The sequence below is a fragment of the Rhinopithecus bieti genome, unplaced genomic scaffold (assembly GCF_001698545.2).
Source record: "Rhinopithecus bieti isolate Rb0 unplaced genomic scaffold, ASM169854v2 scaffold_1673, whole genome shotgun sequence".
NCBI lineage: Eukaryota > Metazoa > Chordata > Mammalia > Primates > Cercopithecidae > Rhinopithecus > Rhinopithecus bieti.
In genome coordinates this window covers 8,612,875-8,635,239 of record NW_016804690.1, presented here as the reverse complement: position 1 = coordinate 8,635,239, position 22,365 = coordinate 8,612,875, and the positions used below count along the sequence as shown (strand labels likewise).

At 35.7% G+C, this 22,365-nt stretch overlaps 1 protein-coding gene across 1 annotated transcript in view; it reads right to left on the bottom strand.

Moving 5' to 3' along the window:
• The window catches only part of USH2A (usherin), an 821,881-nt gene that overhangs the window by 642,739 nt on the left and 156,777 nt on the right, over window positions 1-22,365 (bottom strand). The window lies entirely within an intron of this gene.

Genomic DNA, 22,365 nt, shown 5'->3' with positions numbered 1-22,365 from the left:
GTTTGTTTTTTTTGAGACAGAGTCTCATACTGTCACCAGGCTGGAGTGCAGTGGCACAATCTTGGCTCACTACATCCTCTGCCTCCTGGGTTCAAGCGATTCTCCTGCCTCAGCCTTCCGAATAGCTGGGACTACAGGCGCCTGTCACCACGCTCAGCTAATTTTTGTAATTTTAGTAGAGCCGGGGTTTCGCCATATTGGCCAGGATGGTCTCGATCTCTTGACCTCGTGATCCGCCCACCTCAACCTCCCAAAGTGCTGGGATTACAGGCGTGAATCACCACACCCAGCCCACCTCTCTGTTTGAGTCCTCTTGTTTACCGTTTCATTGATTTAAACTTGTTTTGTAAATGCTAGGTATTTAAATTAAGGGAGAATCTTTCTATAATGATATCATCCCATAAACAATATAACAATATTTAATGTTATTTGTTAATAGAATTATGTATGCCTATTGATACTGACCCTAATACAGTTTTTCTTACCCAACTCCCCTTTTCGGACTATTTCAGCATATGTATGATTCATTTTACCACATTAAATATATTTAGCTGATTTATATTGCGGTAAGAAATTCCAAAAATGTTTCTTGTTTTAAAGCGTTTTCAAGCAAAATAACAACTAAAACACTGTGCCATTTTACTCTTCAAGCATCTGATTTGAGAAGAATGAAAATACATAAAATATAGTGTTCATCTACTTTATGCATAGATAATACTATGTTGATTAAAGAAAGATAAGAACTAAACTTTTCATAAGCAGACATATGTATATAAAATGTCAAATAAATATGAAAAACTTAATATATCTTTTATAGTCCCTGACATTTTCCCCCCTGACTTTCTTTCACTTGGATTAAATCCAGCTCTTCACATTTGGAGGCAGAGTTACCATAGAGGGAAGTAACCTACTTGTGAAAAAATATTATTTAATTTCTATTTAATTTCAAGGATATTTAAAAATATCTAGGTTGGGATTCAGTTACAAGATATAGGGAAGGACTTAGAAATTAAATAATTTTTAAAGACCTATCACTGCCTCAATTTTCCTCATCCAAGAAATAGAGACTCACTGGAAGCTTTATTTAAGGATAAATTAAGACAATTGATATGAATATATCTAAGACTAAAAGATAAATGGTTATATGCAAACCAAATGTAGTTGTAGATAATAATGAACTTCAATATCAAAGATGCATATAGGTTTAGAAAGATGAGTAAGAACGATGAATTGCCTTCTTGTGCCTGGCTGTTTCTCGGTCTTACTCATATCTAGTCCAAAAGATACAAAATCATTACTCAAGACAGAGATTTGATTCAGCCTACAAAACTAAATGGCATTTATTGGTGGATATGTGTAACATACAGGCACATCATGAAAATCCAATAGGCCTGTCAGTACATACTTGTAACACTTCAAGTACATCAACCCATAACTCAGGCCTGAGTATTTGCTGGTACTTTACAGGTATCAGTCCTGTTCTCCAAACGGATGGTAAACACCTTAAGGCATTGGACATACATTACGTTTCCATCAAATAATAATCTTAAACATTACCCACATGTAAACAATATGTTTTCAAATAGCAAGGAAGCGTGCAAAAGGTAAAGAGAAATAAAAGTGCAAAAACTTTTCCTTTTATATGTTTTATTATATTATTATTATTATTATTATTATTATTATTTTTGAGACAGCTTAACTCTTGCTGCCCAGGCTGGAGTACAATGGCGCGATCTCGGCTCACTGCAACCTCCGCCTCCCAAGTTCAAGAGATTCTCCTGTTTCAGCCTCCCCAGTAGCTGGGCCACCATGCATGGCTAATTTTTTGTCTTTTTATTAGAGACACGGTTTCACCATGTTGGTCAGGCTGGTCTTGAACTCCTGTCCTCAGATGATCTGCCCGCCTTGGCATCCCAAATATTTGGGATTACAGGCATGAGCCACGGCCCCTGGTCTTGTTGTATTCTTATTTACATGTAATGCATGTATCAGCTGGAGCATCCTTACCTTTTGAAATCTAGATAAGGCTGCCTATGACCCTAATTCCATTCCTGAATGACAGAAGTGCTCCTTAAGGTTATAAGAATTCTATGTGTATTGATCATTTCATAGTCGCCCTGACCCTACACTTCTGCTTCTTCCATTTTGAAGTCTTTCTGGCTCCTACCAGCACTGCCCTGTGTCACCCAGAGGTGAAACTCAGCTAATGCCTCAATTCCAAGAACTCTTGTTCAAAACAAACAAAGAAACAAAATGTAGTTGTTAACCTTTATTAAAGATTTGGGGTAAAAGAGGAATTAAATCATTACTTTGCAATTCATAATATCCCTTTAGTTTCCCCTACAGCTAGAGATTTTCATTGGCACTCCAATTATCTACCATCTCTGTGGCTTCTCTGTTCTTCCTCCTTGCTCTGCCATAAAGCATATCCACTTTTTTCTGTACACCTGACTTTGCATGGTCGCTTTCTCACATACATCCCAAAAGTGTATATTATCGCCTTGATTCTTGCGAAAACCTACGTCTTATCCAGATATTTTTGTCAATAAAAACAATTCTTTCTATATGAACAATTCTGTCACAAATTAATAAAATAACAAGTTTACTCCCATTTCATTAATCTAAGTTTCTGTAACACATGTAGACTATAATTTCTGTATATTAACTATATCTTAAAATATAGTTTAAAACTAAAGTAAGGCATTATTACTTTTAAAATTGTTAACTTTAGTCAGTTTCCCAAAATTCAACTGAAAATACCAAGTTTACTTCTGTAGATTCTATAGCTGTAGATTCTCCCTTTTTAATGTGAGAAAATAAAAATCTACTCCTACTCTAAAACCAATTCCTGTCCACCAAGAAGTAGAAAGAGAGAAAGGCATTCCTCTTTCTTTTAAAAATATACTTCCAAATCATAAGACACTCTTTGGTACGATCCTTCCAGGACAACTCTAGATTGACCTATTGGTTTTCTTTGGTCAAATACTAGCACATATAATGCTTGCATATAGGATTCAAACAGACATTTAAAAATGCCTGCAAAAGCACACCAGCATGGCGCATGTATACATATATAACAAACCTGCACTTTGCGCACATGTACCCTAGAACATAAAGTATAAATAAATAAATAAATAAGTAAATAAGTAAATAAATGCCTGCAAATTTAGAGTTCATTCTCTCTTGCTGGGCTTGGAACTCTGAGATCACCTTGTGAACAAGCTCATGCTATCCTGCTAGAATATTAGAGGTTGTATGGCAGAAAACTGAGGTGCCCCAGTGAACAGCCAGCTTGTCAATCACCACATATGTGAGTGAGGTCTTCCTATCTAACTGCTACTTGACCAGCTAGCTAATCACAGACAAATGAGAGAGCCCAGAAGAGGTTGGACAAGTCAGTGCACACCAGCACTGAGCCAAACCATAGAATCCTAAATAAATAAACAATTTTTATTGTTTTTAGCCACTAACTTAAGCAGCAAAAATTAATAGATGCAATATCATTGACCAGAACTTAAACCACATTTCTACACCTAGCTGCCAAGGAGGCTGAGAAATGTAGATTATTCTCTATGATCATGTGATCAACTACTATTGAGCTTTCTTTTACTAGCATGGAAGGAAAGACAGATAAAGCAGTACAATTACTATCTCTGGTAACAAACAAATATCTATTCACAGTTCAAGTCATGGAGATTCTCCTGCTCTTTACGGCTTAAAATGCAATTTGGTCTTAGAAATTTTGGTCTTGCCTGAATCACAGTTTTGACCTTAACATGCTTTCAGCCACAAGAGCAGAGGAAAGAAATGATCATCCTCATGAGATGTAGTTAGAAACTCAGAAATAGCTTTCATTAGTCTGGCTTAGGTCTTCTCTTCTTTTGCTAATTTTGTAAAGTAGAAGATATTTCTTTGCAGTCTTCATCCTTTCCTAACATAGGCATTTAGTGCTATTAATATACTACTAAGTCCTGCTGTATTGGGCATCTCACAATTTTCTTATGCTGTGTTTTCATTTTCATTCAGTTCAGAATACTTTTTAATTCCTCTTTGGGTTTCCTCTTTGAATCTTGGGTTATTTAGAATTGTGTGAGTTACTTTCCAAATATTTAGTGTAATTCCAGGTTGTTTTGTTATTGATTTCTAATTTAATTTAACTGCAGCCAGATAATGTACTTTATATGACTTGAATTCTTTTAAATCTTTTGAGATTTGTGTTATGGTTCAGAATTTGATCTATTTTGGTAGATATTTTGTATAGGCCTGAAAAATAGGTGCAGTTTGCTGCTCTGTTGGGTTGAATGTTCCATAACTGGACATTAGGTCAAGTTGGTTGACAGTGTTGTTCTAATCTATGGATTTACTGATTTCCTGTCAGTTTGTTCTACTAATTATTGAGAGAAGGGTATTGAAATTTTTGCCCACAAATGTGGATTTTACTTTCTCCTTCAGTTACATGAGTTTTTGCTCTGTGCATTTTGAAGCTCTGTTGCTGGTACAGAAATATTAAGAATTGTTATGTCCTATTGATAAAACGACTCCTTTCACAAAATGAAATTACCTTCTTCATCCTGGGCAATATTTTATCTTGGACAAAATTTCTAAAAATTCATGTTTTCTCATATTAATAAAGTCACCCTACATTTCTTATGATTAGTGCTCACAGGATTTATCTTTTTCAACATTTGCTTTTAACCTATTTGTGTCTTGTACTTAAATATGTTTTCTGCAAGCAGCATATAGTTAAGTTGTACTTTTTCCTTTTTTAACCAATCTTCCAGTCTCTGACTTTTAACTGGATTATTTAGAACATGTAAATTTAGCATTATTATTGATATGATTAGGTTTAAATCTATTATCTTGATATTTTCTTTCTATTTGTCCCATCTGTTTGGGATTTCTTTTTTCTTCTTCTTCTTTTTTGTTTTTTTGTTTTTTTTTTTTTGCCTGTTTTGTGTTATTTTATATTTCTTTATGATTCAAATTATCTCCATGTTGGTTTATTAGCTATAACTCTTTGTTTTATGATTTTAGTGGTTTTTATTCTACATCTTTATCACAACCTAGCTTTAAGTAGCATACTACTTCAAATAGAGTATAAAGATCTTACAATAGTGTACAATTGTCCCTTGAACAACATGAGCTATCATTGCGTGAGTATACTTATAAAAGAATTTTCTTCCACCTCTGCCAGCCCTGAGGCAACAAGACCAATCTCTCCTCTTCCTCTTATTCCTCCTCCTCGTCTTACTCAAAGTGAAGATGAAGAGGACAAAGATCTTTATGATCCAGTTTCACCTAACAAATAGTAAATACATTTTCCCTTTCTTATGATTTTCCTAAAGATTCTCTTTTCTCTCGATTACTTTATTATAAGAATACAGTAAATAATATACACAAAATAAATGTTAATTGACTGTTCATGTTATCAGTAAGGTTTTTGGTCAACGGTAGGCCATTAGTAGTTAAGGTTTTGGAGAGTCAAAGTTAAACATGAAGTTTTGACTGTGTGGGAAATCAGTACCCCTAACTCCCATGTCGTTCAAGGGTCAAGGGTACTTCCTTTTCCCCCTCCTAATTATTGTGTTATTACTGCCAAACGTTTTACTTATACATGTTATAAAACCTTTACTATATTATTATTTTTTTAAAAAACTGTCAACTGTATTTAAAGAAAATTAAATCGTTAGAAAAATACCCTCCATATTTGCCAATGCAGTTGCCATTTTGGGTGTTTTTTGTTTCTTTGTGCAGATCCATATTTCCATTTGATACCATTTTATTTCCAATGGAAGGAATTCTTTTTAATGTTCCTTATAGTATAGGTTTGTGTGTGATGAACTCTTTCATTATATGTATTGCAAATAGTTTTTATTTGACATTCATCTTAGATCTCTTTCCTAGATATAGAATCATAAGTGCACTATTTGTTTTCTTTCATGGTTATAAGAATCTTGCCCCACTGTCTTCTTCTTTGCATTATTTTGGATAGGAAATCTGTTGTCATTCTTACTGTTTTGCCTATGTATTTAACATGTCTTTTTCCTCTGGCTGCTTTAGTATTTTATTTTATCATTAAAAATGTATCACTAGCTTTGAGCAATTCAATTATAATATGCCTTTTGTGATTTCCTTTGTGTTACTTATTTTTTAGTTTTCTTGAGATTCATGGGTGTGTGGCTTTATGGTTTTCAGTCCTTACTGTACTTGGAATTTTTCAGCCATAAATTCTTTGAATATTTTTTATATTCCCAGCTCCACTCCACCATTCCTGTAGGGACTCAAATTACGCATACACCAAGCCTCTAAAAGTTGTCCCACAGCTCACAAATGCTGTTTTCATTTTTACAAATGCTCTTTCAACTCTGTTTCATTTTGGATAGGTTATGACTTCAAGTTCACTAACTTTTTAAATATAATGTTTAAATATATTTATATTTAACATATATTATGTTTAAATATAACATATAACATAAATGTTTTATGTTTAATGCATAACCAATTATATCCACTGTATTTTTATTCCATACACTGTAGGTTTTTCTCTGGGATTTTGATCTGTAGGGTTATTTAGTACCTTCCATATTTTTATGTAACTTTTAAACTATGTAAAGTTATAATATCTGTTTCAATATACTGGCCTGATAATTCTAACGTCTCTCACAATTCTGGATCCGTTTTGACTGATGTATTTACATCCTCATTATGAGTTGTACTTTCCTGTTTCTTTGCATGCCTGATAATCTTTGATTTGGTGTCAGAGACTGTGAATTTTTTCTTGTTGGGTGCTACGTATTTTAGTGCTCTTACAAATATATTTGAGTTTTGTTCTTGGATGCAGTTAAATTACTTGGAAACAATTCCTTTTGAGTCTTGCTCTTAAGATTTATTAGGTGGTATTGAAGTAGTTATCAGCCTAGGGCTATTCTCCACTATTGAATCTAGACCCTTTTGTGTACACTTATCCAATGCCCCGTGAATCATACGTTTTCTCTCCAGTTCAGCTAGTGGAAACAGGCACATTTCCCAGAACTACATGAGTGTCAACTATTGTTACTTTTAGTAATTGAAAGTTGTGCTTTCTGCAGCCTCATACATGCAGTGATCAGTACTCAAGTGAATTCTTAAGGAAGATGCTCTGTAGATATGTGGAATTATCTCTGTGTTCCTCTCTCTCCTCTCTGCAAACTAACTACTTTGAATTCCTGAAACACTTGGCTATATCTCTTCAATTTGGAGAACCCTCTGAGCTCCATCTGGGTTTTCGCTCCCTAAGTCATGGACTGGAAATACTCTGAGAGCAGCAATCTGGGCCAATTGTAAGATTCACATAATTTATTTCCTATTTCTCAGCAAATATTGTCCTCATTGCCTGATGTCCAACATCTAGCAAACAATTATTTAATACATTTTGTCCTTATTTTTATCATTTCAAGTGGGAGGATAAATTCTATCACTCTCTTCAGTCAGAAGTAATGTCTCAAAAAGACATTTGGACATGGCAAAACAACTATAAACTCAACTTAAGAGGAAACTAGTTAACAACACTCAGAGAGAATTTTCAGGAGCTGCATCATAGAGTTCCATCAGGAAACATTTATTCAGCTGTTTAACGTAGCTCCAAGCTCTAAACCCAAATAACATAGAGCTCCAAAGAAGTTTGGCAGTGATACCTATGCTTACTATACCAGGAAAATGGAAAACCATGGATCAAAAACCTCATGCCATCTTTCAACTGTTCCTGTTAAGCAGCCAAAATTGGAATCCTGAAACTTCAATCCCCTCATCAGCACTACACTTTCTCACAGACAGACTCCAAAACATAGCAGAATTTGGATGGAGATTAGCAGAGGTGCAATGCACACTGTAATGTTCAGAAGCTTAAGAAATAGCATTATAAACAGGAGTAAAATTTGGAAATATACTGGTTGCTGTGCTTGTGGTTGGGAGCAAAGGAAGGGAAGAAAAAGATGTGTTTTAACGTAGTAACTACTCAAATAATTTAAATCTATAGTCTGTTGCTTTATAACTGTCAATTGAAATGGAAGATTTCATCTCAGTCTAGGTTACCACTATAAGATGTTGCTGCCAAATACAGTAAATTAAATTACAATCAAACTGATCTGTAGGAATACATCCTATTGTGATAAGAGAGCCAGCGCCCAGGAAGACGGAACTAAAGGATAAGTATATTGTACACATTCTGCTTTCTGATAAAGGATCCAACTTGTTAGAAATGGTGCATTCAAAGATTAATAAAATTAAGACATGATTTGCCCATGAGGAATACTAGGGCAGGATAAGTAAAAGTTATAATAAATTTATTTTCTTGTTTAAGAAAAAGGATATAGGCGTTAACTAAGAATGCCCATTGTTAGAAAAATATGCATCTAAATACATTTACTAAAATATAAAATTTTGAGAAAATTTAGATGAAGCACATGTCTTTTCCTCCTTTTCTCACTACTTCAAAATAACAGCAATTTAAAAAGTAGAACTCATAATTTTGATGAGACCAGCAGAGAAAACAACATGGGATAAATATATTTTTCAAAAATTTCAAAGTAAAAAAAATGAAATGAAGAAATATAAATAAATATTGGCAACGTTCTTGACTAATCAGAGAAACTGCAGTATGAGTGCAGGCTGATTTGAATTCCTAAAGCAAGAGGATCGATCTAGAAAACAGTTAATAGTAAGAGATGAAAACAATTACCAATTTTTGATAAAGTTCAGATCAAGCACGTGCCTTTTCCTCTTGATACTTCAATAACAAAATAGGAATCTTTAAAAATATAACATATAATTTTAATGAGGCCAGCAGAGAAAACAATAGGGAAGAAATACATTTTACAAAAATTTTGAAGACAGAAAATGAAATTAAGAAATAGAAATAAATATTGACAATATTCTTAAATAATCAGAGAAGTTTCAGCTTGAGTGTTGGCTGAATTGGATTCCCAAAATATGAAAACTGGTTTTTTACTACAGAATCCTTGAGAGCCTTAAGACTTGAAGATAATGAAACATTGAAAGAAGTAAGAGGATACACACAGGTCTAAAGTTAAAACAATGGTTCTCAACTGAGGACGATTTTGTCCCCAGGGGAACTTTTTAGTAGTCAAGGTTGGGGGGGACGAGTTCTACTGGCATGTAGTATACTGGCATGTAGCCAGGGATTCTGCTATACATCCTGCAATGCACATATCAATCCCTCACAACAAATTACCCAGCCCAAAATAGCCATAGTGCCAAGGCTGAGAATCATGAATTAGAGTTATTCTACATAGAAAGTATTTAGATTTTCAGGTCCCCTTTCAACCCCACTCAGCCAGCCAAACTAATCCTACTCCATAGTGACATCAGTCTTATTGTCAAGAATAATTGAAATTAACCAACTCCATAATGTTGGAACATCAACAATTTGTTATTGGGAGAGGCACAAGGTAGACATGAAAGGATTAAGTAAAAGTCTGTATAAACCGCCTCTTCCTTTTACCACTACAATTCCCCTTCTACAGGGTTTATGGAAATCCAGAAAGCTGGGAGCCAGAGTTATTTTCCATAAAGAGAAAACTGGCAGAAAGAAACTATAAAGATAAGAACTCTAGAACTAATATTTGAGCTTTTAACCAATGCAAAGAAAAACTGTATTGCTGCTCATAAACATGAGTAAAGGCCATTTTGGAAAGATTTTTACCATTTCTCTACAGAATGAAGCAGATTGCAAAATTCATCAAACATATATGCAAAATATACAACATGAATGACAGAAACAAAAATAAAGGACGAGGACGAAAAACGATAATCCAGATGAGGAAACAAACAATGCAGGGAATAGAGACAGAAGAAATCATCAACTAATAACAATTTAATAAAATACCTCTGTTATCCTCAGAAGATAAAAGTTGCATTCATTAAAAAATATAGAAACAACAACAATGCCTAAAGGAATAAACAATCGGTGGAAGAAAGAATTCTTAAATATTAAAAATATAGAGCCAGGCATAGTGGCATGTGCTTATAGTCCCAGCTACTCAGGAGGCTAAGGTAGAAGTATTGTTAGAGCCCAGGAGTTTGAGTCCAGCCTAGACAATATACCAAGATTCTGTATCCAAAAAAAAAAAGCTGGAAAAAAATCTCAACTAAAAGATTAGAAGAGAAAGTTAAGAATATACTTCAGAAAGTCCAATATTAATAATGAGATGATTATTTTATGTCTAGTAGATGCTCAGCAAAAATTATTTTGAGTAATTATAACTTTGATGTTTTTCTAGCATTCCTTAGCTTACAACAACAATAATATCAACAACCTTTTGAACACTTACAATATTGCAGGCAGATTGCTATGATATTTTATACATGTTTTCCTATTTGTGAATAAATTACCCTGTGAAGTATTATACTTCCTGTAGACAAACTAACAGACGTCTCTAACATAAAAGGGAAAGTAAGTGACATAACTTGAAGTAAAATTGAGAGTTCTGTGGCTGCAGTCCTGCCTGCTTATGCACCATGCTATTGTGCCTTAGAATTTCAATTACTCCTGTACCCTGAGACAGTAGTTGAGGAGTATCTCAACTAAATGGTATAAATTCCTGAAATATTAGGATTATGTGCCATAATTACTAGTCACAGTATTAACTATGCTCTGAACAACCTAAATCTACCTAAGTCTTCACTTATTTATCAATAAAATGAGCATAATAATATCTACCTCATAGGTCTGTTGTCAGGATTAACTGAGATTATTAATGTAAAAATATTTAGCATCATCTCTGGAACATAGTAAGTGCTTGGTAAAGATGAGGCAGAAGCATTACTCTGTATATTTCACACTGGTATAGAACAAATAGTGGGCAGGAAAATTCATCAAATGATTGATAGCCAAACTTCTTTCAATCCTTCTAAAGTACTTGATGGATGTGGGGCAGTACTTGCAGAGTGAAAGGGCCAATTATTTGCAGCTTGCACAAAGATCCCATAGGCTTGGGACATTCCTACTCTCTCTTCTGCTCACTTCAGCTATACAGCCCCTCTTCTGAATACATAAGGGGTGCTCCCACCTTATGGTGTTTGCATAGGCTGCTCCCTCTGCCTGGTCTCTTCCTCCAGATTTCCACATGACTAACTACCTTATCTCCTTCAGGTCTCAAGTGAAATGCCATGTTTTCAATTAAAAGTCCTTTGGCTGCATTTCCAAAATTGCAATTCCCTTCCTTAAAATGGCACTCTCAAAGCCTTTTACTTTGTCTAGTTTTCTCCTATAGCACTTAACTTAGTAAATAAGTTTACTTATTTTTATATTTATTGATTGTTCTTTCTCTTCCGACTCCCCAAATGACTTTACAATGTAAGCTCCAAAGTGGCAGGAATTTTCATCATTTTATTATTTGTGAAAATACATGAATCTTCATTTTACAGAAGAATTTAAACCTTAGAAAGATCAAACTACTTATTAAAAGTGGTGCAGTTACTGATAAGGTTTGGCTGTGTCCCCACCCAAATCTCATCTTGAATTCCTACGTGTTGTTGGGGGGTGGGGGGCCAGTGGGAAATAACTGCATCACGGGGGCAGGTCTTTCCTGTGCTGTTCTCTTGACAGTGAATAAGTCTCACAAGATCTGATGGTTTTAAAAACAGGAGTTTCCCTGCACAAGCTCTCTCTTTGCCTGCCGCTATCCATATAAGATGTGACTTGTTCCTCCTTGCCTTCTGCCATGATTGTGAGGCCTCCCCAGCCATATGGAACTGTAAGTCTACTAAACCCTTTTTCCTGTATAAATTACCCAGTCTCAGGCATGTCTTTATCAGCAGTGTGAAAATAGACTAATACAGCTACTAAGTGGCCCAACTCTGAAATCCATGTTCATAACCCCTATGTTAAATTAACTCTGCTTATCATAAGCTACAAATATAATAATAGCAACAGGAACAGTGCTAGACTCAATGAAGTTTAAGGCATGGCCTATACCTGTAAAGAGCTGAAAGCACAGTGGAAGAATCAGCCAAGCATTCTAATTGTTATTTTGTGAATTTCTTTGCTAGCACTGATGTTCACTAATGTTTGCTTCATATTGCCTTGTAATCACACCCAGGACATCATCATTTTGGACCATGAAGCAAAAGTCTGCTGGCCCAGGCTCTGGAGCAATGGTGGATATGGACAGTCAATTGGGTGACAAATGTCACAATGAATTTGGTAGGAAGGTTACTGACAACAGGAAAGAGTACAATCCTGCAATAATTACCCTAGTCAGTTTTCTTTACATTAGGAGATGAAATTCTATGAGGGCGAATTCAAGGCATCAAATATGATTTCTTGCACATGTGTGAAAATAATCATTTTGTGCTTAAAGGAAATATGAAGCATGATTTCAATATTGATAAATTATATAAACACAGTTTTTATTAGTGGTTCTCTATATAATGGTTGCCATATTTTAGGTAATTTGAAGCAACACTTTTAAAACAGTAGCAATATAAATATATGTCTTTATATGCACTCATCTGTCTGTGGGAGAGAAGAACTAATGTTCTATAGATTACGCATTCTCTCGAAACTCACTAAAACCCAATGAGGCAATGTTGATATTGCTAAACAAAGTAAAAATTGGGAAAGCAAACTGAAGAATGTAGGAAGGAAGTCTGTCCCGGAAATTGAGTGGTAGTTCAAGTGTTTCATTTGAGCAGAAAATAAATATAAATGAGGGCAAAAAGGAATCATTTCATCAATGCATACATTCTTCTGAAAATTCTTTTCTTTCCTAGATAACATCATAGACTTCTCTTTTATAAAAGTCTCTAACTCCTCTTCTTACTTTCTGGAGAATTTATTATTTCACATTGTTTTATACATCCACAAGGTATGCACCCTGTGAGTTTTAAAAGGTCATACTACACTAGCAATACCTCCCAGTTTCTATACTTTTTCTTTCAGAATTGCCATCACTAACCAGCTATTGTATACTGAATGGTATCTGCCAGTCTGTTCCTCTCCCCAATCTGTTTAAAAAACTGCTATCAAATTAATTTTCATTCATTCCAATGTTTTTTTTTTTTTTTTTTTTTTTTAAGAGACGGGGTCTCACTCTGCTGCCTAGGCTGGAGTGCAGTGGCAGAAACATAGCTTACCATAACCTCAAACTCTTGGCCTCCAGCAGTCCTCTTGCCTCAGCCTCCCAAAGTGCTAGGATTACAGGCATGAGCCACAGTGACTTGCCTCATCTACTCTAATTCTGATGATAATACTCCTACGGTAAGATGGTGAGAATGAAACACCTGGGTACACAAAAGAGGATGCATTTTCTGTAAGTAAAATTAAAATAACTAAATTTAGTTAAAGTTGCTTTGCTTTTAATTATCACCAAGTACTAGCAATTCTAAACAACGTTTGTGATACAATACTCTTCCCCACTGAGGTAGATTGCTTACACTGCCTCCCACCTACTTGGTACACCTCTGTGTCACTCCTGTGCTCAGAAATATTCAATAGCTTCCTGTTGCCTAACTAGTGAAGCCCAAATACCACGAGGTGGTTTCCACACGTCTCTCCAGTCTCACATACCATTACTAACCCTACCTCAGTGACAGCCCCAGAGTTTCTGTAGGAAGGGCAGGGTGGCCAAAAATATTGCTCAGGGATTTATCTTACAGTTGCATTTGCACATCAAGCATCCCGTCCTTACTTAGAATATAGAGCAATTTTGCATGACTTTATGAAGGACAGTAGTGTGAGGAGAGGAGTGGATGTGGGGGACTTGATGCTTGCCAAGCAAATTTTATAGTCCTACTGTGTATACAGTGGCATATTTTCTGCAAATAACAATAGTCTTACTTCTTTCTTGATATTCATGGCTTTTTGTTTTTTCACTTTGTCCTACATTAACTTCGGTTACAATTTTGAATAGAAGTTATAAGAGCAAACTTCCTTGCTTTGTTCCTGATGTAGTGGTAAAATATTTAACATTTACTGTTAACATAATATAAGCTGTAGGGTTTTTGCAGATGCCGTTTTCAGTTTGAGGAAGTCTCTTCTATTTCTGGTGGGCAGAGGGTATTTATCAAGAAAGTGTTTCGACTTTTTTTTTTTTCAAAGTTTTTTTATCTATTGAGATGATTACATGGGAATTGTTTTGTATTCTGTTTATGTGGCGTACTACATTAATTGATTTTCAGATGTTAAACTAACTTTGCATTCCTGGGAGAAATCCAATCAGCCATGATGCATTACCCTATTATATATTGCAGGATTCCATTTGCTAATATGCTGTTAAGGTATTTTATATCTATGTTCATATGGAATATTCTAATGGGCTTTTCTTTTAGTGCTTTGTTATGTTATGGGATTAAAGTTAGGTAGCCCTCAAAAATGAGCTAGAAATATATGCTCCTCCTTGGTTTTCTGAAAGAGTTTTTGTAGAACTAATATTATTTATTCTTTTATGTTAGTGGCGAATTCACCAGTGAAGCCATTTGGGACTGAGATTTTCCTTGTTGAAAGGTTTTTAGATATGAATTAAATGTCTTTAATATATGTGGGGATATTTCTATTTTTGTTGTTAGTTTTGTGTTAATTTGTTCATTTCATTCAGGACATCAGATTTATTGGCAGAGTTGTTCATAAAACCATATTTTTTAATGTTTATAAAATATACAGTGACACTGATGCCTCTTTTTAACATGTCTGATGTTGGTAGTTTGTGTTTTTGATGTTGGTAATTTGTGTTTTCTGCTCAAATTTATTAACCTTTTCAAAGAACAAACTACCGAGTTTCTTCATTTTCACCATTTTTTGTCCAATTTCTATTTGATTAATATCCATTCATGTTTTATTAATTGTTTCTTTTCTTCTACTAATTTTGCATTGTTCTTTTTTTCTTTCCCATCGTCAGTCTTCTGGGTAAGAAAACAGCTTCACTCTAATGTCCTGCCTGCTACTTGTTGACCCGCACATTTTACTATTCATCCCTGCTCATTTTTAGTTCCTTTCTTCCCAGATTCATAAGAGACTTAAACTCCCAGAAAAATGCTGGGGCTAGGGTAGGTAGAGGAAAAGTTATGTTTGTGTAACTGAATATTGTAATGAGTAGGCAAAAAGTGAAGGAAGGATAGACATTGATGGGCAAGATAGGTTGAGAAAGAGGGAGAAATGGAAACCATAACCTACAAAGACAAGCAACAAAAGAGCTTGGGCTTTCAGGTTTTTTTCATGTATTTCATATGTTCAGCTTAAATTAGGCAGTAAAAGTCAAAAGAGACTCCAGGGGAATCAAGATCAATGGTTATGTGGCCACAGAACTCTTGGATCTCTCTAAATCCCAGGATAAAAGCTGACAGAACTAAATAGCAACATAACAACAGCAAAGCCATTAAAAATGTTTGTAACAAAACTAAGTGACCAGCTGTGCCCAGAAGCCTCCCAAAAAAAAGAAGGTAGGCACACACCACCAACAGTCACAAAACCTGCATGGCATCAGCCCCTGTATAGGAGAAAGCAGATGATAGTAAAGGGGTGTTGGACTTTTGAAAGACCTGAATACGAGAGAACCCAAAGTTCAGTGAGCCAGTTTGAAAATAGGCACCTGAAAATAGGAGAGGTTCTGCTGATCCAAAAGCCAATGACTGCAAGAGTTCTGCAGTGGGAACTGAAGAGCCGAGGGCAATCTAGCTTTCATGGACTCTCAAAACTCACTGACCAGGGCACACTTCCACAGCAAGGACCCACGCTGAGGAGAAATCATTGAGAGTGGATGGGTAAGGGTGGTTAAAATAGGATATACTTAAAGATAAAAATTCTGAAGTTAGGATGGGTTTCTCATTGACAATGAAAAAAAAAAAAAAAAAACCTCACATAGTTCATTTAAAAGTGGTAATAATAAATAATACATTTCAAGGTTAAATTCAATTGAACACTTCCTGAGTGTTTCTGTTATTCACTGTAATACACATCTTGATATGCACAGTGCGTGGCATATAGGAGCATCCCTATATGTGTTTGGTGACTAGATGAATTATTTACAATTAAATGCTATATCACTGAAATATTTTTAGGAGATATTATCAAATACAGGAGTTATAGAAATCACAATTTCTACTTAGTTTTGGCAGAGAGTTAATTATGACTTCTTAAAAAGAGAATGCTTACCCCAAATTGTCCTCCAATCCAAAAAAAAGAAACAGTACACATTCATAGTTTTTAAAATATTTGACTCAATAAAGCATACATGCTATTGTTAAATACCAAAAAATTTTGAATATACAAATCTATAGTCAACATGTGTTCCATGTATTCCAAAGTTGAGTCTTTTGATTGCCCACAACCAAATACACCAGACCTAAAGAATTAAAAGTCCCTAAAGTTAAAGCCTAGGAATCTTCATTTTAAAAAGTTCTGTTGATGACTTTTATGAACACTAACATTTAAGAACTATTGCTTTAATACTTGCTACCTACTCTGCCACTGCACCAAGTTAATCAGTTCACAGGGATTCAGTCGTACTCTGGTTTTCTTCTTACTCATGCATCTCATCAAATTGTTGGTAGGTCCATCACTGAGCCTCAGAGAAACATAGCCTTTCTAAACTTAGCCAGTATTGAAGCAGTTATACCTCTAAGCATCTGAATATAAGTTATAGAAATAGACTGATTCCAGCAACACAATTTTAGAAAAAGCATTTATGAAATATCTAATCATTTGCAACACTGCTGGTGCTTACACAAAAAATCTTTATCTATATTTATTTGTCTATATTTATACAGTATATTTTACTTGCTAGGAGACTTCTCAGCCCTAAGATGTGGATTCTGAGACTTACTACCTATTTCTAGTACAGATACGATAACTTTTTCCCTTAAGCTTCTGCCTCTCTAGAGAAGAAAAGTCCACGTTAATGTAACAGGCTACCTTTGTAAGGTACTCATTCCACTTCAAAAATAAATAAATGAATCTGCAGTAGGTTCTGCCACATATAAATGTCATGAATTGGAGAATGCCAGGTGAATAATGTACATCATAATACTTGTTTCCATTTAAGTGTTTTGTGATCCTGCTGTTTATCATCTTGTTCAGCTGTCGAAAATATTCATTTGAGAAGAAAAGCTTCTAAACTGGTGTAAAACCAAGATGTCTTTTCTTTTCCATTCTACAATGCCTGTCATTTGTCAGGCTGGTATATTTTATAGCTCCCTTCCCCTCCAAAAGCCATTTCCAAGAAACTGCTTTCTAAACTTCCCCACGATAATCTCTAAGGAGTGTACAAAAAGGTAAAATTCTGAAGCATGCTCAAATAAAACTATAGTAGGAAAGGAATATATTTTTTCTCAATCTTTTGAGTGTTCAAGACAGAAGGAGTGTAAAGAGATTCCCCACATACTGCTGTTCCCAGCAATGGTTACATACTTGAATGGTTTTAAGAGGAAGCAATGTAATTATAGTCCTTCTAGTTCTCAAAGGGGTATAATTTCACATTGCATTATTCTCTCTCTCTCTCTCTCTCTCTCTCTCTCTCTCTTTTTTTTTTTTTTTTTTGGCTGGTTTAGGTCTATTTCGCTCAGAGGATATAAGCTCTAACATGTAAAAGATTCAGGTAATATATGTCACCATGTTAAATTAGAGCATTTCATAAATGTCATCTGAATGGCACAACTATACAGTGTGGTCTTACTGTAATTTGCTGCAAAATTAATATAGTAGTTATTAACAAGATGGTGTTTTGACTTTATCAAAATGAAAGATCTCACAGTAGCATTTATTTCTAACATGAATAAATGTATTTTCCATGTCTATAGTTAATGTTGTATAAAGATACATTTTCAGAAACTTAACTCATTTGGCTTAACTATCTTTTTTGTTTCAGTGCAAGTGGTAAAAGTTGCTAGAACTTACATAGGATAATGCCTGCTTAATATGTTAGTTAATTGAATACTTGAAAATATAAATTCCAAATATATTTTGAGCAGAAGGTATCCATCTGAGATGATAAGGAAAACAAATAAATCAGGTTTTCTAAAAAGCAACTTTACAAAATATTTAAATTTCTAGGTTATATATGTAAGATAAGTGGAATCTCTATTATACATTAAGCACTAAGGGAGGTACATTAAATCTCTAATATTAACCAAATCTCTATTTGAGGAATGTGTTGGTTCCAATAAATTAATTTGTTGCTCCTTTATATGAACATTGCTATTTCCTATTTAGGAATTTTGTTTACTATTTAGGATGAAATTAATAGGATTTGATACAATAATTCACAAACAAATGGGTATGTTTCCTTCCTACTTTTGGATAGTGTAAGTAAATACCCAGTTTAGCAATCAGCTGTAGGGTTCCTCTTAAGTGTTAAACACTATGCTGAGTGCTAGGAACACATTTTTAGGTAGGAACCCTATGTCTCTAACATCCAGCTGGGCATGAGCTTTGGAAATACACAAGTTTTCAATTTCTGCACAACCTCCTTATTACTTGTGTGATATTGGAGGAGTTACTTAATTTCCAAAAAGCTAAATGTCCTCAACTTTATAGTGGATAAATTAATAACTGCTTTACCAGCTTTGGTAAGGACTGAATTAATGAACTAGAATGCTTGGCATATTTTTGTACATGATGAGTGCAAGACAAGTGGAACCTATGAGAATCTTACAGACTAGTTTCTGTCCTCACACATTTTTAGCAATATGCTAATCTGTCTTGTACACCCCAAAATGCAGCACTTCATACGTGGCACCAAAACAATATGTGGGTAAGTCGAGGTAGAGACCAGGTTCTTTGGCCCAACAGAAGCTGAGACAGCATCCAGTCCAGGAGAATATTAGGAAGGCTCATCATTGACTCTTTCTTGAGTTTTGGAGTGTCCTTGCCTCTAGAAATGATCAGCACATTGGTTTAGTAGATGAGGAATGAAGGAGGCTGATTATATTCTGTTCCTCAATAAGCCAGTGTACTAATCTGTTTTCACACTGCTGATAAAGACATACCTGAGACTGGGCAATTTACAAACGAAGAGGTTTTACTGGACTTACAGTTCCATATGGCTGGGGAGGCCTTACAATCAGGGCAGAAGGCAAGGAGGAGCCAGTAATGTCTTACATGGATGGCAGCATGCAGAGAGAGCTTGTGCAGTGAAATTCCCATTTTTAAAACCATCAGATCTCATAAGACTCATTCATTATCACAAGAACAGTACAGGAAAGACCTGACCCCATGGTTCATCCATTTCCCACCAGGACACTCCCACAACATGTGGGAATTATGGGAGCTATAAGATGAGATTTGGGTGGGGACACAGTCAAACCATATCAGTCAGTATCATCAAAAAGCACAAAGAGTCACTATGATGTAATGAATCATTTGTTTAAACAAACTTACTATTCTCATATCTATATCTACCTACTTATCTACCTACATATCTAAACAAAAGTTGTTTTTACCCTTTAATCACAACTCCAGGAAACTATATACAGCCTATGGTGTCTGTTCTTGCTAAAAGTCTTAAAATACCCGTATTTTGATATTGCTTTCAAATCTATGACCCCTCAGCATCTTCTATGCAATTAATGCTCTTCATGCTTAATTTCGCTCCCAGCCCCTCCTCTGGGAACATGTAGGGGGCAGTAACTGTTTTCTCATTTCCTTGTTTCCGGGGCTTCTCTGTCACATGTGTTCATGAGCAAATCTTTTCACCTTGCACACAAGCTGTTTCACCTCCCACATCCAATTCTCTCTTGCTGATACATGCTGCTATATGTGCTTTCACAGGTGCATCTACAGCTATTACAGGGTCCACCTCCAAGCAGGTACTTCCACCAATATTAATGGCTTGGCACCCCTGAGATTCTGATGAGGTACTCTATTCTCAGAGGTCCTCATTAAAGAGATGCTATCCCGTTATGTGTGTAGAAAGGAAGAGAATTCCCTTTCACTCTTGGGCTACCTTCTGTTGCATGTGTATTGAGCAGAGATGGCATACTCCCCACCAACACTCATTCTCCATAGTCTTCCATAGTACACAACTGTAGCTGCAAAGTGGCTACCCAGCTAGAGACTACATGTCTTCAGCCCTTTATGTAACTAGTTAGCAATGTGACTAGCTATTATCAATGGCATGATAGCAGAAGGGATGCACACCTCTTTTGGGCAAAAGCTTTTTAAAAGTGGAAGTTGTTTTCCACATTGTCTTTTCCTTCCCTAGTTAAAGGCAGATCCAGACAATGAAAGGAGCATGTGTCTGAGTTGTCATACAGAGAAGATCCAACAAGGAGGTAGGAACAGCTGTCTTGGAGAGGTTATATGAGCAACAAATGAGCCCGTATATTGTTTGGGTCACTAGATATATGGGGGTTTGTTACATCTGTCTAGCCTATTCTAACTACATTGCTATTGGTAGCAATGCAATGGGTCCTGTATCACTTTATCTTGCACTTACTAGTTAAATCAGTTCTTCCAACATCCAGTCACTACCTAATGCTTCTGCTAGTGTTATTATGGCTATTTAAGGCTATTGAATCTAGTCTTAAATGCCGGAGGTATTAGTATTTGACCAATTTTGTATACCCAGGCCCTTGCAATGAGCTTGTTCCCAAGAAAATGTCAGATGTGTCCAAACATGTGGAACTCAACATAAACTGGAGGCTAAGACCTCACCTCAGTTACACCTCCATCTATTTTACTTTCAGGCAGTTTGTCACAAACTTGATTCTTGGATAACTCCCTCAATACTAACCTTTCTATCCAGCTAAGATTAATTTTTCCCTTCTTTTGCCATTTATACCCCAGGACCTTTGTTCCTGTCTTTGTAAGTCTCATCCTCTACAATCTCAGAATAAGCAGATATTAGTCAATTTACCATCTCTATGAGAAATATTACTACTAAACTTCCCTAATTCTCTGAAAGAGAGATCATGTGGCTTGTGCCAAGACCTTTATGTCTCTATTGAAGCTCTGGTAAAACTCCCCTCTTTTCACATCCTTCACCACGTCAGTGTATACATCCGATTGTACTATTCATGGTCAGGTTTCACATAAGCTAAGGAAACTTATGCATTAATTATTTTTTTCTATTTGTACACTTTAATATTTGAGTCATATAAAATACAAGAATATACTTCAGGAAAGTTCACACGATGACTTTTGGACATGTTATGGTAATTAATGACAAATACCTAATTTTGAACAGAAGAGACACCATTAATGAACTGCAGAAAAATGGTACATTATGCAGAGAAGGTATATTCTGTTCAAACTTTAAATGTATTTTTTTTAAATGCTCACTTCAGCAGAACAATCAATTTTCATGAGTAGGGTCTCTGTTCCTTATTATTCCATTTTCCATAGGTCAGACCTAGAAACGCTTCCTTCACTGATGCCTTCCATTCCATCTAATTCATTTCAATCTCAATCTCCTTTCTTATTAATCTATTTTTAAATATCTCTTCATCATTTCTTTCTGTTCTGGTGCTATTGCAGTAACCTATTGATGCTTTGCCGAGCAGTACAATCTGCTATTCTTCTCTGTTTTTATATAATTACAACTATACTTTTGGTTTTCAGACAACTTTTTAATTCCCTTATTTGTTGTTTTATTTCCTTTTAAAAATGGCTATTAGGCTATATACTCTAATTTTAAAGATAGAGCCTAGGGCACAATTCAAGCTTAACTTAGTTTGGACAACTTGGAAAACCACTTGCTTTTAAAATGAGATTCAGAGGATGGAGCAAAGTAAACCCATAACTGACCAAGTGTATACATGTGCTCGTGAGTACACACTCACACCTCTCCCACCCCCATCTACATTCAGCTTCTTTGGTCTACACGTCTTTGATAGACAGTGTTCTGACTCCTTGGTTATCAAAAAGTGGTTCACAGACTGGCAGCAATTGCATCACCTGGGAACTTTCACAAACATAAAATCTGAGCCCCAACCCCAAACTTCCTGAATCAGAATCTGTCTTTTAAAAAGATACCTAGGGGCGGAGCAAGATGGCCGAATAGGAACAGCTCCAGTCTCCAACTCCCGGCGTGAGCGATACAGAAGACCGGTGATTCCTGCATTTTCAACTGAGGTACTGGGGTCATCTCACTGGGCAGTGCCAGACAATCGGTGCTGGTCAGCTGCTGCAGCCCAACCAGCGAGAGCTGAAGCAGGGCGAGGCATTGCCTCACCTGGGACGCGCAAGGGGGAAGGGAATCCTTTTTCCTAGCCAGGTGAACTGAGACACACAACACCTGGAAAATCGGGTAATTCCCACCCCAATACTGAGCTTTAAGCAAACGGGCACACCAGGAGATTATACCCACACCTGGCTGGGAGGGTCCCACGGCCACGGAGCCTTCCTCATTGCTAGCACAGTAGTCTGCGATCTAA